This window comes from Spinacia oleracea, chromosome 4 (assembly GCF_020520425.1).
Source record: "Spinacia oleracea cultivar Varoflay chromosome 4, BTI_SOV_V1, whole genome shotgun sequence".
Lineage (NCBI taxonomy): Eukaryota > Viridiplantae > Streptophyta > Magnoliopsida > Caryophyllales > Amaranthaceae > Spinacia > Spinacia oleracea.
This window is the reverse complement of record NC_079490.1, coordinates 165,730,366-165,743,678: the sequence shown is the minus strand read 5'-3', so window position 1 is coordinate 165,743,678 and position 13,313 is coordinate 165,730,366. Positions and strand designations below refer to the sequence as shown.

The window sequence follows — 13,313 nt, the reverse complement described above, 5'->3', positions numbered from 1 at the left end:
TTACTTCACACGATTTTACACGCTACAATCTAGCTGGGCATGTGTGTCAGTGCTAGATGTTGTAATTAATCCAAACTAAATACTTCATACTAGATTAATCGGTAGTATAATTGCGGAAGCGTACCTTTCTCCATTGCATTGATTAGCGGTGGGTTTTGGATCTTCCAATTCTATATGGTCTCCCTTGATATTCTATTGATGATGGGATGTCAGAGAGAATAGAAAACCATTTGAATCGGGGACCATAACCCTAACCCTAGTGTCACGGTCCGAATGTTTTGACACCGGATCCGTGCGGCGAGCTCTTGCCTATGGGGCGGCAAGGGGGCAAGCCTTGTGCGGAAAGTAAATCTCAGGGATCGGGCACGAGCGGGTGTTTGCTTTAGAATGAGCACTCTTGCCTATTGGCGACAAGAGCGAGGGTCGAGGGTCGATCGGGGAGCTTGTGTGCGCACAACAGGCATAAGCGGGACCGACGACGAGAGTGTATTTGTTTTACGAGGGACTTTGATGGGTCTTGGAAAGCTTGAAAAGCTTAAAATCATGCGACAACACAATATCTATAAAGCCTAGCAACAACACATGAATTAAGCAAAGACAACTTCTGATGAGAGGTATTGGTTCATACCCCTCATAGAGGTTTATTTTGAATTAGCTAAAACTTGCCAGTGAACACTGGAATTACAATAACATAATAATTCTCCCTAAAGCCTAGAAAACTATTAGAAAGATCCTAGAAAGCAATAGAAAGGAGAAATACAAGTAAAGGAGGGTTGGATTTTGAAGGAAATAATGCCCTTGGTCCAAGTATGCATTTAATGATAAGTCTAATAAATGCGTTTCAGTATTAATTGACAAGTTAATAAATTCAGTGAGATCAAGTGAGCTGAATGCCTAGCTAGAGGCCGCTTCAGTTCAAGTGGAATTAATGATATTAATCCACAGCTTACTTTTGACTGAACCCGTAGGGTCACACAAATAGTACGTAAACGGATCAAGTATTTAATGGCATTAAATACTCTATCTATGGATATTCAGAATCGACAGATCTTGGTTTCAGTGGGAGCTGAGATCGTCAAAAGCAAGAAATGAATAGTCCGGAAACGATGATATTGCCGGAAACGGAAATATGGATCGTATCGGAAATATAAATATTATCCAAGTCGTAGATGTTGCCGGAAACGGAAACATGGTACGTATCGGAAAATGTTATCGGAAATGGAAATATTGTCGGAATCAGAAATATTGCCGGAAACGGAAATATTGTCAGAATCAGAAATATTATCGAAATCGGAAAATAACTCCGGAAACGGAAATATTAAATATTTGTTCGAAACAGAAATTAATTCCGGAATCGGAAATATTAAATATTGTTCGTATCGGAAATGAATTCCGGAATCGGGAATTCAATCGGAAGCGTATCGTACGAATTAGCATCGGACGAGGCCTGCCAGACGAAGGCCCAGCACGAAGTCGGGCCATCGCCCAGCAAGCCAAAGCGCAACAAACACACGCCAAGCCTCGACCAGGCCCAGCGCGAAGCCAAGGCCCAGCCAAGGCTTGGGCGCGCATATGGAGCAAAGGGGCTGCGACGAGTTGGGCCTTGCGCTGTGCGCTCGGCGTGGGCCGCAAGGCCTGCGTGTGGGCGTGCGGTGCTTGTGCGCCACTCGTGTGTGTTACTCGGATCCTAAAGCTATCGGGATTCGTCTTATGATTAAATCCAATCCTAATAGATAAAGTTTATTTAAATAGAGTCCTAGAAGGATTCTAATTAAACTAAATTAGTATTCTATTAGGATTATAATTCCTTTTCCATAACTCTATAAATAGGTGCCTAGGGTCACATATTTACATACAACATTGAAGTATTCAAAGGTAAGATTTTGAAGCAAAAAATCAGCCAAACACTTGCAACCATTTAGCCGAAAATCCTAGGAACCTTAAGGGCGATTCTAGTTGGTCAAGCTTAAGGCGGATCCAGACGTGCTATGGACTATCTACGGAGGGACGAAACTTGGAGTCCTAAAGACTTGTTCTTGTTCGGTTCGGGCGCAGCTAGGGAAGGCACGCTACAAAGTGTATGCATCTAAATTATGCTATATGATTATGTGTAAATAATATGTTTCCTGGCATTAAGGTTTTCCGCATGATTTATGTTTTGTCATATGTATCATAACCTAACAGTGGTATCACGAGCCTCTTATTATTTTCATAATCTAAATTGCATGAACATGGTTAAATTTTACAAATTTGCAAGGAATTAAAAGGGGTGATTATTTTTCGTAATTAATTGCAAATTGCGTTTATTTAATTATATGTACGCAGGTTTTCGGAAGAATATTCGTTACTCAACCAAATCGAGTGATTTTTGTGTCAATTTCGCATGTAAAAGGCATTCTAAAATTTTGACAAAAATAATAATTTTCGCTAAAACCCAGAATTCCCAAATTCGAAGCCTAACTATGACTTTTCGGAGGTTTTAGTTTTTCAAACGCAAAAGTTTGTAAATTTAAGATGTTAAATTGAATATTTGCGATTCCTGTTGATAAATCTTGAGTTTTTGATTGACCTACAGTATATGTTCAACAAATTTGAATGCCTAGACTTGTTAATTATACAACCTAATTTGTAATTATGATTAATTTGTTGGAATTCGAATAATTTAGAATTGATTTGACTTTCATAATTAATTAATAATTTAATTAGGTATCCATGATTAAAATCCACCATAAAAATTTTTAATTTGTGATAAATTTTAAATTTTATGACCTAGATTTGAATCCATGTTAATCAGAAATTAATTGATTAATAAATTTTCGATTTTTAGCCCTAAAATTATGAAATTAATATGATTTATTAATTTGTCATTAATTTTAAATTAAAAATTTTAATTTTTTATGAAAACGCCCATAAATGTTGCACGCACAAAACAATGGAAGCTACGTGTTACCCTTAAGGGGTGTTGTATAGTGCGGGCACGTGACGACGAGCAAGGGAGCTCGTCGCCTGTGCGGTACGAATGCAGTTTTTATGAAAACGCCCATATATGTTGCACGCACAAAGCAATGGAAGCTACGTGTTACCCTTAAGGGGTGTTGTATAGTGCGGGCACGTGACGACGAGCAAGGGAGCTCGTCGCCCGTGCGGTACGAATGCAGCGAGCAACGAGCTATGCGGCACGCAAGGCTCCAGGCCTAGGCGTGCGTGCAAGGCGATGGGCGAGGGCTATGGCACACAGCAACAAGCGAGATGCGTGTGGGCAGCAGCACGCTGCGCCACGACGCACCAAGCCTGCCGCAAGGTAGGCAGCCACGACACAACACCAAGCTGCGCGCAGCGTGGCCCTTGAGGCTGCGTGTGTGCGTGGCCATGGGGCGTGTGTGCGGTGTCGCTGTGCGGGCTTTGTGCAACGATCAATGGCACGGGGCATGGGCCTCGTAGCTCGATGGGGCTTGGGCGCAAGCCCAAGTGCCTCGTCTTGCAAACTATTGATGTGTTTCGTTTTAATTTTAAATTTTCAGTTCGGAAATAATTTTAAATAATTTTAAAATTGATAATTTAAATTGTTTTCTCGGATCTTAATTTTGAATATTATAATTATTATAAATTTTATTTTATACTAATTATTTTACTAAAATTAAACCTTGAATTAATTTAAATTTATTTAATTCAATTGAAAAATAAATTAAATAAATGGATTCGATTATAATTTTATTTGAGCTTTAAATTTTAATTAAACTTGTATGTTTCCGGTTAGACTAGAAATACAATTTTATGTTTAAAATTAGTAAAGCATATAAAGTTATTGGTTTAAGTGGGAGCAATTTTGGTCATAAACTCTTGATTAGGTCTACAAATCCTTTAAGGTTAAACAACTCGATTAGAATTAATAAGGACTGAATAATTGGTAGATTATTGGTGCTCTTGATTAATTGCTGCAAATATTTATGTGATGCATACAACGTGTTTTACTAACCAGCTATGTGGGCCATTCATGATAATGAATGGGTGAATGGTATATATTGTATATGTGCTGTTTTGCAGGTTATGAAGTGACTAGTATGACCCAAATAGGATAGAAAATATGGTCTGCGTACCATTAATTTGAATGTAATTAGTCTAATTCACCAAATTTATTTATTTTTCAATTCAAATATGGTCTGCGTACCATCAAATAGTTGTAATTAGTTTAATTATAGCTGCTCCTATTTGAAGAAAATGACGTCTCCCACAGTGAAATTCAAGACGTAGTTTCCAATCCATTTTCAAGACGGACTTTGAAGTTGAAGCTTCAAGATGAAGTCGGGCCATACTAGATCACATTTATCTTATGCATGTTTTAAGTTATTTATTGCTTTTAAATATGTCTTAAATATGCATGAGATTGAAGCTTGATTATGTTGCATGATTAAGGATTTTAGTTCACTTAAAATCTAACCAACATAGTAAGAGCCTTAAGTTCCAAACTTTAAAAATTGAGTTAAAAGGTGCCATGCCAAAATAACACTTACTTGGATAACCTTTACATCAATCTAGTAATAGTTTTACGCTCAGCGAGGTGTTACTTATTGATCCTAAAGGGGTAAGGTACACAAATAATTGTGAGTACATGTTAGTTTTGGTGAAACTCAACGATATAAGTAAGGAGTCATTTTATGTCGTGGCAAAATCGATAGGTTTACCTAATAAGCTCTTAGACGTACCTATTAACCAAGAGTAGTTTCTAGACTATTAGCAAAAGGCTTTTGCTTACCTAAAAGATTTTAGAATTGAGTCTAAATACATAATGTGCTTAATTCTTCAATGATTTTTAGGGTATTGGAATCATTTTATTCACACCTGCCGGAACACATAACTTGAATAAAATGCTTAATGAACATTAAATTATGCATGTATGCTAGGATTTAAGTTTATTAAGAGAAACTGTGAATGATTAATTATTTGTTTATTCATTTTCAATTGTAGTTTTAATTATGGCAAACAACAATCAAAACATCATCATGGGTTCTGAGCATATGGTCAAGCTGAACCTAACGAATTTTCTTGAATGGGAAGCTAAGCTAGTTGAAATAGTCAGACTCAATGGACTTGAGTATGTGCTGTTATATCCCATGCCAAGCTACTATGCCAAAGACATGACCCCTGAAAGATTTTCCGCCTGGGATTCGGATCTCAAAAAGGTTATGAGTCTCATGCTGAACAATATCCCTGATGAATGGGCTAGAAGGTTTGTAGCTTACGAACCTTTTACGCTCATCAAAAATCTGAGGGATATCTGTCGTGGAAGCACGGAGGACACACTACTAAAAAATGTATAAATAACGACAACAAAATAACGACGAAAGCAATATTTAGTGGTTAACAGTATAAATGCCCTATTATATACACGACAAAGGGATTAATTCCTCGTAATTGGTGAAAAAGAAAAAGGAAAAATAAAACAAAATAAAACGTCCGTCGTTATTTTCCATTTCTATAAGCGCAATATTTGAGTTTCGAATCCCGCCTTGAATTTCACCCCCCTCTAACCTAAAACCCTCGTTGAACTCGCCTCCATTTGAGATTCCCAAATTCTTATTCTAAATTTCTTTTCTACTTCAAGTGATTACTTTACTTCTTGATGGATATATAGTTTGATTTATCCTCTTGGTTTAATTGATTGATGAAGTTAGGTTCAGACCTAGCTGTCATTCACGAATTGCAACAATTCTGGTAATTTTTCTCTTTTTCCTTGATTCATACGGAGTACAATTATTTCTAAACGTTAATTGTTGTGATTTGAATCCTTATTTAGTGTCTATTGCGATTTGAAAGTTCTTCTATTTATTAAATTGAAACACGAAACATAAGTGATTATATCTCAGATGGGTTATTGAATTCCTATTGTTGTTTTGTTAATTATTGGCCATTTGCTTGCTCTGTTTGTGGAATTTTGATTTCTTTTTATTGATAGCCTCCGAAATGAAAATTGAAAGAAATTAGTATTTTTTGTTGAATGCAAAGGTGGACTGTATTTCCATCATCCCAAATTTACTGTTTTTATTTATCTGAATTGCAATATGAAAATTTTGATAGAATTTGAACTGTAATTCCCTCTAGGATCCTTTTTATTATGCTCTGCGGCTGCCAAAGTATTTTCCTTCCCCCTTTTCATCTTCTGGTCAAGTATACAATGTTTCCTAAGTTTTTTTTAATTATGTTATGAAGTTACCAAGTTTGGTTAGTGCATTATCTAGCAGCTGCAGACCTTGAACATTAATCGTCTGCACCGGAGCAGCTAGATAAATGAAAGAAAGTGGTAATGATAAGTACTTAGTTAGTGCATTAATAATTATTTGTAGTTTTAAAAAAAATGTAGTTCAACACTCCCTATAGCCTTATCCTAGGTGCTTGTGATTCTAGTATTTTAAAGTCAAAGTTCTAAATGGTATTAGTTCTTTAACTGAGAAGAAGTTAGCATTTGGTGTTGAATAAAGGAAATTCAGACTTTTATCATCGCAATTTTACTTTTTCTACTTCTCTGAGTTGTAATTTGATTCATACGATAGAATTTGGAATGAAATTCCCATTCAATATCTATTTCTAAGGCTAGTTATGGAAGAACAACCTTACTTTGTAGCTCACGATTAGAATTAAAAGCTTCTCATACTACCCAACACAAGGCATGTGTAAGGTAAATTACCTTGAATCATTTGATTTGGAATGGAAGCTTTTGTCTTTTATATAGTATTGCTTTGAGTAGAAATTAGAATTGTATGTTGGTCAAATTTTAAATATCCTCTTTGCATTTTGGATTTCTGGTTGGAATCTCATTTAGCTTATTTTTAGTCAATATCTTAACGCCAGTATGCAGTGCATCATTCATTTGGTCTTTCTATATAAGGACCTTTATATCTAGAGTTGTAAGTTTACCCATGAATTTATGTAGTTGTAAGCTTTTTCGTAATAAGGATTATGATAATTAGCTTTTAGACTTTGGTCTGACCAGTGATATGATTTAATATGTTTGAATATGTTGAACAGTTGTTTAGATTTTGATCGAAGGTTGATCTTTTTCTTGGTATGGATAGTGTATTGCTCGCATCCCCTGGAAATTCGATGCCTTTGAGAAACAGTAAATAATATTTTTGCATGTGAAAACTTTAGCTTTAAAGAAACCTCATTTTACATTTGGAGCCTGCATATTTATTTTTGAATAGATATATGACAGAAATGGGCTACTTGTTCACACCAGGTTGCCAGGTTTTAACTTGTCATCAAAAAAAGTCATCAATTTTTGTTTCTTAGCTTTGGAATGGCAGTCAACAACCTCTATTTTTTGCGTATGTACCTCATATGAGGTACTAGACATATGGGTCTTTTGAATTAAGGTTTAAAATATTCAGAAATTTATGGGCCATATCTAGTGCAGCCTGCTGAGAGTGATGTTCATAAAGACGGTCTAAGAGAATGGACATGACTTAACTTAGTCTGCGGTGCCTAAGATTGTGATGCATTTTACGATTTATGTGGTTACCTTTCAAGTCTATGCCTAAAATGTCATGTGTGCTTAGAGAAAATTAACAGAAACTATTGAAATGTTTAATTTGGAAAACTCATGGTTATCTTATCTTATTATCTATACACGGATTTTTTTAGGACCTACTTGAACTTCTAGATCAAGTAGAGAATGCAATTTCAGTTGAAGGGTCAGCTTGGTTGAAGACCAGATACATTCATCTGGTATTTGCAGTAAAACCAATGATAAGAGACCTGTAAAGGTTAAGTCAACTAGTAATAAAGTGGAAATGAAGGCACCAGAGGAGGCTAGTTTGCAATTTTCTGATCCTTATTTTCTTGTTTTAGAGGTATGTGTCGAACACCAGATGCTCTTCTAAGGGTACTACATTTCTTAAACCCCTGTCACCAACCCTTTCTTATCTTTGTTGCATCTGTTGGAGCTGTTGTCTGTGGATTTAGATGGTCTTGTGCGTTGTTTGTTTTTGGTAGGTCACTTAGAAACGTGCCACTACTTCAGATGGAGCTCAGTGTTTGTTGAAGGTAATTTTAAGATTGGATATGATAATGTTTTCTACCAAAGGTCAAACAGAAATGTAGCGTGATACACTGATAATGTATTTGACTTGAATTTCCTTTGAAATACTTAACTTATGACATGCTAACATTCAACTCGGTATTTGATTATCCTTTAAATTTCCCAACGTGATAACATTAGTAAGACATCATGTAACACCCCGACCTTTAATTACATTATTAAAGCATAATTAGCAGCGGAATTAACCTAATTCGGTCGGGTCTTACCTGCCGTAACTCCCCCTTGGGAATTACAAGGCAACCATCAATCATAAGATATTAAATCCCAAAAATTAATATAATAATCTTTTATATTACCAAAATAAAGGTGCATAAATTACTAAAAGTCTTTAATTAAACTATTAAAACTTAAAACATAAACTAGGTGGGAATTATTAAAGTGAAATCCTCGCCACTACTCGTTCCCATCGATCCCAGCGGTACCTAAAACAGAAAACAAAATAACGGTGAGCCGAAGACTCAGTAACGAACTATTCTAGCAACGTAAATTCATTTCAATTCATTTTATTTAATAACACAGGGAGAATAGAATAATGTAAAACATTTTATAAAGTTCTTTATTTAATTCATTTTCAACTTTAGGGTGCACATGCTAGTCGTGGCAAGTATGACATGGTGGAACGTCTTCCACGATGGACCGCTGTCCATAAACATGGGGCCTTGGCCCGAAAACATGAGAGCCTTGGCTCAATGGGCAGATGCCCCATGGGTACATGCATGACCGAGAATCGTAACCTGTGAACACATACTGCCAAACGGACTAGGAATGTCACTTTCGTTTATCATGTTTCGTTTAATTTTACATTTTAGTCTTTTTACTTCAGTTGAAGTAACATAATTCCTTTGGATCATAAGATCAAACATCCTTTCTTTCCTGGTTTCTTATAAACAGCATTTTATAAGAAATTCAATCAATCATCATAGCATTTTATAATCAATCATAAAATAAGGAATAATTCCATCAAATCATATTATAATAAATTATTCAATCATATTTCATTTCCCGCAATTCATAAAACATGTCAAAACATTCATTTAATAAATCAATCATACGTTGTAATTTCATAATCACATTTATAAGGGAATTGCGGGTACTAGCAATAGCCATTACCTCACTTCCGCGATTTGCTAAGGGTTTTCGTTGGTTCGTTCGTCATGAGCTGCGAGTCCAATTTCTTTCAAAATATTAAATAATTGAATTAGTACCAAAATGATAAATAATTTAACTTAATAATTTCGAAACTTTATAATTAACCAATTTTCTAATAATAATGTTTTAAAAAAAATATATATAATTTCATAGTTTTAATGAAAATATAATTAAACGCCAATTTTAGTGAAGAATATATAATTAATTGAAATTTCAATCGAAATATATATATTTTCCTTAGTTAATTTACACGAAAATCTTATTTAAATTTTGTCCTTGATAAATCCATTTAGTAACTTATTTTAGTTAAATTGATAATATAATTTAAAATTAATAGTTTATAAAATCATAGATTTATAATTAATAAATTTTATAAATAAAGAGTTTTAATAAAATATACTTTTGAAATTTAATGAAACTAATATTAATCAAATTTTCAATCAAAATATATATGTATATATATATTTATTTTATAAAATGTTTGTCATGAATATTATTTAAATTCCATTTTTGTTAAATAAATCTAGAATCTTGTTGATAATAAAATCTGAAAAATAATAACCAATTTTTTATTAGTAAATATGCATTTAGAAAAATTATTAAATCATAAGCATTGACAAATTAAAATCTGATAATTATAAATCAATCTTAACTCACCCAAAAGCCCAAAGGGATTATGGCCCAAATTTGAATGTGGGTTTTGAGGGAAAATAAAAAACAAAGCCTTAAACTAAAATTGGATTTTGGTTTTTTTTCTGGGAATATGGCACGAGCAGGGAGGGAGGACGGAGAGGAGCGGGGAAGGAAAGAGAGGAGGGAGGGGTGGTGGTCGGGGTCTTGGGCGGCGCAGCAACACCGAAACCGCGCCGGGAGGCGACGGTGGGGTGGTTCGCGGCGGCAGAATCAGTGAGGGAAGGGGAAAGGAGCACGAACAGGGGTGAAAACAGGGGAAAATGGGTGGGTGTTTCGTGGGTGGTTCTGGGCGGCGACAGGGCGGTGCGGTGATGGCAGCAGGTGGTTGCCTAGGTGGTGAAGGTGGCTGGAGGTGGTGGTGCGTGGTGTGGTGTTGGTGCGGTGGGGCGAAGGGGGAGGAAACAGGGGAGAGAACAGGGGAGTGCGAAGAGAGCAGGGGAGGTGAGGTGGTGCTTGCGGTGGGTGTGGCGGCGGTTGTGCTTGATTAGGGTGGTTCTGGTGGTTGTTGGACGGTGGTGGCAGTAGTGGTGGCTGGTGGTTGCAGTGGTGTTTGCGGTGGTGGTTCGTGGACTGAATCGAAGGAAACAAGGGAGTGAGTTTGAGATTGAATTTGATTGTTGTTGAAATTCCACCTAAAGTTTCTGAATTTGTACATGAGAACTGTGTTGAACAAGCTAGGAATTGTGCTTGGGGTCCAAGCATTTGCATTTGGACTGAAATGTGGGAAGGAAGGAAGTTTTTGACTTCCTGGTTTGAGCGTGGGGAGCAAGAAAATAAAGCTGACATTTTCATTTATTTTTTTTTTTTATAATAAATTCACAATATTTGGCAAAAATTCAGAATTTGTAATAAAATGTTTAATTAAAATAATTCCTTAAAAATAAATAAATTATCGTTAACGAAAATAAATAATTTCAGTTTATAAATTTATCGTTTAAAATAATTCGTAAAAACGATTAAAATAACGAAATTCGATTATTCGTAATTTAATTAAAACGAAATTAAGTTAATAAATATTTTCAATTTTAATAAATCGAATTTAAAATTTCGGGGTATTACACATCATTTGCACTTTTCCAAGTCACCACATAGCTACAATATGTGGCCATTACCTACTTTATTTCGAACTGTAGATAAACTAGTAGAATTTTTTATCTTATGAGATGGGAAAAAAAGGCGAGTTTTGTGTCTAAAATTGTTAATCATGTTCTTGCTCATGCAGGTTCTACAGTGTGATTGTGTGTGATTGAGCATGGAGACTCCGTACGAGTTATTGGAGAATTTGATAACCAGGGAACTAGTTATTTAAATCATGACAATAATCTTCTTGTTATACACCCAAACCTACTACTTTCCGGGACTCGGGTAATCTTTTCTTCTTTTTGTCAAATCTATGCATTATTTTGGGTGAGTACCTCAATTGTGTAGAATTTGGATAGTAGGCTTAAGATTTAATTTGATTCAATTTTCTCTGAGAAGGATTTTGAAAAGAAACTGACAGCCCTTTAGATCGCTGGTAGTTTCAATTGTCCTAGACGAGCAGTGTTGGATGAGAGGTTGAGAGGTGGTGAAACCTCTACTGCAACATTAACTGGCACCTTGCTGCACCAAATCTTTCAGGTCCTGCTCCTTATTTAGTTTCTGTGTTTAGAGTTTTAATACTAAGATCAAATTAGGAGTAGGTTTCTAAAGCCTGTGTAGTTGTGATGTTAGAAACTCTATCTTTTAGGCTGGGCTTTTAAGGGAGAATCTCACAATAGAGCCGCTTCAGGAATTTGCAAAGAGTGTTATTCAAAAAAACATTCAAGGCATGTATGCATGTGAAGGTGAGGTCTTTGAAATTTGATTTCAGTTTTCTATTCCATATGAAGGTTGTATTATTGATTTGTAGTTTAATGTTTTCTCTTATCCTAAGTGTCTTCATTTTTCATCATTCTGAACTTGTAGGAGAGAAATCTCATAGCTTTTGCTCACAATAATGCAATTTAATGTGTTCATTTGCAGTACAGGAAAAAGATATGTGTGAAACCTTGAATGATACAATTCCAATGATCTGCAATTGGATAAAATATTTCCGGGACTCTCAGGTCAGTCTTTTTATCTCTAATTATAGATATAAAATCAAGGGGAAGGACTTGATCTATAGTAAGAGAGCAATATTTTTATCTCTAATTATAAATATACAATCTAGGGGAAGGACTTGATCTATGTAAGATCTTCCCTTTGCTAATGCTTTCCCAAAAATATACATGGTTTCTACTTAAGGAAACTATCAGGTTTGTCAAAGTAGAGGTGTTATCTGGAATGAGCTTACGCTCCAACAAAATTCTGGAGTTGTTGTCAATCTTATCATCTTGTTGCTATGCACTGAACTTGTTTGGTCTATGTTTATTTGGATTTCTGTTCTTTGGTCAATTGGTGTTCTGATCAAGTTTCTAATTTGTTGCAGATTTCTAATGCACCTACAGTTGATAAGCTTAATGAGCTTAAATCATTTAAAGAAGTGTTTCTACAAGCAAGAGATGGCATTTCAAGAGGGAACATTTCAACTAGTTAGATTTTATTTTGTTCTTTTAGATTGAACAAGAATGACTTATCTTTTAGTTTCTTAGAATTTAAATGGTATTGTCAACCATCTTTTGAGTAATGAAATTTTCATTTGTTTATGATTGATATTTATAGTTTTCTATATTATTTCATAGGGAAAATGTAGGTGTTTCGAAGGACGCAAATAATATTATTATGAGTACAATATTGACGACATAACAATTGGTCGTTGTTGTCAAATTTCAAAAATTTTGACTGTTAGGGAGGGACATTGTACAAGGGATTTGTTGGTCGTTGTTTCTTGATCACCGGGAATAAGTTTCTAACGACGGATAACTGTTTCGTCGTTAACAGTTAACGACGGATTAACGTTTCGTCGTTAACAAGTAACGACGGATTATCGTTTCGTCGTTAATAATTAACGACGAATTATGATTTTATCGTTAAAAGTTAACGACGAAACGATAATCCGTCGTTAATGCTTAACGACGAAATAATAATTCCTCGTTAGTAAACATTAATTATTAACGACGAACATCGTCGTTAAAGCCAATAACGACGGAACCTGTTACAACGGACATAATTTCCGTCGTTAAAGCTTTTAACGACGAAAATTGATGCTTTTAACGACGAAATTGTTCGTCGTTAAATGTCCTTTTTCTAGTAGTGACAGGGACCTAAACGTCCATGAGTTGATTGAATCAATGTCTGGTCTAAAGGTTAGTTCTCCTAACAGGTGTTATAAGATGGAGGTCCAAGAAACACATGTTCAGCTCCTTCGCACTAAACAGAGGGTAAGCGTCCCACTGAGGTTCCATGTGGAGCTTAT

General features: G+C 35.4%; 1 long non-coding RNA gene across 1 annotated transcript; it reads left to right on the top strand.

Annotated features, from left to right (window-relative positions):
• The first annotated feature begins 11,160 nt into the window (after positions 1-11,160).
• LOC110800371 (uncharacterized) lies at positions 11,161-12,382 on the top strand. Its single transcript, XR_008918959.1, has 3 exons — positions 11,161-11,302; positions 11,447-11,763; positions 11,942-12,382. It is a non-coding gene; the product is annotated as an uncharacterized lncRNA (long non-coding RNA).
• Positions 12,383-13,313: the final 931 nt, after the last annotated feature.